Source organism: Diachasma alloeum, unplaced genomic scaffold (assembly GCF_001412515.2).
Source record: "Diachasma alloeum isolate Michigan unplaced genomic scaffold, Dall2.0 Dall_scaffold_00593, whole genome shotgun sequence".
Classification (NCBI taxonomy): domain Eukaryota; kingdom Metazoa; phylum Arthropoda; class Insecta; order Hymenoptera; family Braconidae; genus Diachasma; species Diachasma alloeum.
This window is the reverse complement of record NW_021680725.1, coordinates 50,933-54,829: the sequence shown is the minus strand read 5'-3', so window position 1 is coordinate 54,829 and position 3,897 is coordinate 50,933. Positions and strand designations below refer to the sequence as shown.

Genomic DNA, 3,897 nt, shown 5'->3' with positions numbered 1-3,897 from the left:
GCGGCGTATTTCTAGCTGGGATACAGCTTCTCACCAGAGCTCGAGCGGCGCGATTCCTACACGGGACATACTATTTTTCACCATGCTTGCAAAGGAACTACGTGTTTGCTTTCTGAGAAGTGAGAGGAAAGTGAGTACTTTCCGTCCAGGATGAAAAGTTGCTCCCGAAGGCAGGAAATACTAATTTTTCGCCCTTCGGTGGAGAGTAATCAGTACTTTCCGCCCGAGTGAGCAATTTTTCACCCTAGTAAAACTAAACTAAACAACGAAAGAAAAATAGTGAGAAATTTGAGTGCCGGATAAAATGACCCATATATATTTAAAGAAATAATTCATATCATATTCAAGTAAAACTGCAAATAAAAATCAAGTTTGAATGTGAATAAAACATTTATTACGAGCTATTTGACAGTTATCGGAAGCAGTGATACATGACTGATTTCTTACATTATTATGAGGGAAAAATCCGTTTGGATCACAAAAAACAACGTATTGAAGTGGAAGACAAAAATTTTTTTCAACAGATTACAGAAAATAACATTATATTAAAGCAGTTTCCATGAACAATATCCTTGGGAAAGCGATTTCATGATTTTGAAGCAGCACCTATTCTTATCGCTGAAAAAAAATGAATTTCGTTATGAGATTGACGGATTAATTTTTCGTAACGGAATAGAAATTTTTACATACAGAACATCTTCTCCAGAAGCAACGGCGCGAGCAACACTGGCTACTATGTGCACACTGCAATCATAGCAATCGCAGATTAGAAATTTTTTAATGTCTTCCTATGGTTTCAATTTTTATTTGATACCAGGCCGTGGGGAACTTTTCTAACGAATATGAGGTTACAGAACGAGCCGAAGGCGAGTGCTGTAATCATATGAGGCAAAAGTTCTTCCCGGTCGTGTATCGAACGATTTTTTTTTTACTTCGTCCATGAAGCTGTACCTCACGGACTAAGTGACAAAATAGTAATCCCTGCCGACGGTCGTTATGACAAAAAAAATTGTTCGTCACACGGTCGAAAAAAACTTTTCTAGCTCTTATGATAAGCCTTTTTGAACAAAAGAAAAACTTTACGGTCCAGTTGCACCAAATTTACTTACATAACCTAAACCGTCAGTTAATGGCTAGACAGTACGAATTTATAGTACGAATTTATATTAGGTTGTAAAAATTTAGCAAGGCATGGTGCAACCGGTCCTATTTATTAGAAATGAAATATTTATTAAAATGGTGAAGGGATTGACTTTTCCGACTTGTAATAATCCTTTATTCAGATGAAATAAATCATTCATTTGATTCTAATAGGGGATTCATTTAGAACGAATTAATTCTTTATTTTATATCATTGGAACATTTTCAATAAAATAAATATATTAATTCATTAATTTCACCGAAAATATTGAAGAAACTGATGAAAAAAATTAAATAGTAGATTTTACTTGATTTAAACCCATCATTTCTCTAAGTCAGTTGAACATTTTTAGGCGCATACAAAGATAACATTTCCATAAACTTTTGATAATTCGAACAACTCACCGCAACCCCATTTCCTCTGCAACCCTGTCCGACAACAACCGCTGCCAGCATTGCGATCACTATGAAAATAGAGAGAAACTTCATAATGTAAAAGAATCAGTTCGATTGATTCTCCCACGAATAATGACTCGTGTTGACAATTTGCCTTTATAAGGATACAGAGTCTCATATTTTTCCCAAAGTTTATTCTATAAGGAGCAGCTTTTCCTCATGAGAATGTTTGCTCATATGGAATTGAAAAAATAAGACTCCCGATTTACCTTGTTATTGTTCCGTGTGACAGAGGAGGAGTAAATGAAAATAAAGAACGTAGGGTACATTTACGTATTTACTGACATTATCATAATCGTATCATGAATATTATTGTGTCTGGGGGAATGATGGCGTCAGCTTGTTACTACAGCTTGAGAGGATCTGTAGTCCTATATACATGAATAAAAAAATTTCATAGAAAATCTATTGCATTTGCTAGAAAATTCTATTAGATTTTTATTGTCCTATGATGATGTTTGCACCTCGCGCATAGTGCAAGCCTACTCATTGCGCCTTATGGTTCTGTTCGTTTCGCTACACTGATAGAACGGTTTAGTCGAACCAAACGAGACTTTTTAACTATTACCACGATTTGTTAACTATTAACGAATCGCGGTAACAGTTAAGAAGCCTCGTTTGGTGCACCTGAGTCGTTCCACCTTTTCTATCAGTGTACAAGGGCGTCACTCCAAGAAGACTTGTACACCGGCCTGCAAAATTTCAATATTTCAAGAATTTCAAAGAATGTCACAGGATTGCATAGTATTTTAAAGAATTTCAGTTTCGAAAATAGCCTGAAAATTTTTATCTCTATACAGATAAGGGGCTCTCCACATATCACCTGAGATATTTAAGGGGGGGGGGGAACTTGAGATATCTGACGATTCCTTATTTGCGCAGAAAAGGTGTCTTCAAAAATCATACGTAAGTTTCTTTTGGATTGTTTTTGCTTCCGAATAGTTTGTAAATGCGATTTTTTTTAACTCTCCAATTTTGCTTGAGAATGCACGGACAGAAATTTTTTAGAAAAATTCTAGTGATAGCGCGGAAAAAGAGGCGAAAAATGACGGCCGGGAAAAAATTCCAGTGCCGCCACTAGAAATTTTATTGGGGAAAAGGTGAATTTTTCCCCGTATTTTTGTGAAAATTTCACAGAAATCCACAAAAATTTTACCAGAAATATCAAGAAATTTAACCTTAACAGCACTCGAATTTTTCACAGCCGGTAGATTGTAATTTTTTCCAGTACTCGTACTAGAATTTTTCTAGAAAATTTCTCTCCGTGTAACTCAGGGTGTCATGAAACGTGGAAACATTATATTTTTAGCGACTGTCGGTGTGTATATGTGTACGCATATCCAGAACTGCCTCAATAACTCTAGAATAATTATTACAAAAAAACTGAAATTCTGGCTTTTAATTGCATGAGACACAAATCTGTGCTAAATATCAGTCCGATCGGTTGAGTGGTTACTACGATATAGCGATTTCTCAAAAATCGTTTTTTGCGGGTATCTCAAAAACGGTTGGACCAATTTCATTTTGTTTGTTCAAAATACTCGTCACGGTAATACCTGTCTCATGGGATGGAAATTGAACCACTTCGCCATGGAAAATTGTCTTGTGTTGTTTTTTCCATTTTTTTCGAAAAATTTACTTCTTACTACGATAACTTGAAAAATAATTGAGGTACAAACTTCAAACTCCATAGCATTTTTGCCTTTATGATTCCAAATTTTGGTATCTTGGACGGGCGAAATCGGACAGTTAGTTTTTGGACATATTTAACTTTGTATTTGCAACTTTTTTTTGGCAAAATCTCAAAAACCACTCGGCCGAATTCATTTTTTTTTCAAAATATCCGTTATAATAGCGGCTATCTGAAAACTTCAAAATATGGGTACCGATTCATTCAAAATTTTTGTGATATTTTCAATTTTCTATTGTTATGTAGTCAGTGTTTCTTATTTCATTTTTGATGTATTTTTATGAGAAATCATACTTTTAAATTCCAGAAATTTGTACATCTCACAATTAAAATTATTATTGCGTTTTCTACAAGATATTCACACTCGTCGTAGATCCAAAGAGGTGTAACAGCTATACTTATACACACTACTTATACACCCCTTTAGCTATACGACGATTATATGAACGATATACATCATACCCGCTATCTAAATTTAAGGCGCGTTTCGATTTGTTACATGTAAACTCTTCATACATTACAATCATGATCTTTCCCAAATCTTAATCCTAATTCACATTATTCTGACGTTGTTCTTGCAGTCTATCACAATCAAAAGAGGTTTAGTTTCT

The 3,897-nt window shown here is 34.8% G+C and overlaps 1 long non-coding RNA gene across 1 annotated transcript; it reads right to left on the bottom strand.

Annotated features, from left to right (window-relative positions):
• Positions 1 to 371: 371 nt before the first annotated feature.
• LOC107043520 lies at positions 372 to 1,649 on the bottom strand. Its single transcript, XR_001461244.2, has 3 exons — positions 1,546 to 1,649; positions 691 to 744; positions 372 to 618 (listed from the first exon to the last, which is right to left on the bottom strand). It is a non-coding gene; the product is annotated as an uncharacterized LOC107043520 (long non-coding RNA).
• Between the last annotated feature and the right edge of the window lie 2,248 nt (positions 1,650 to 3,897).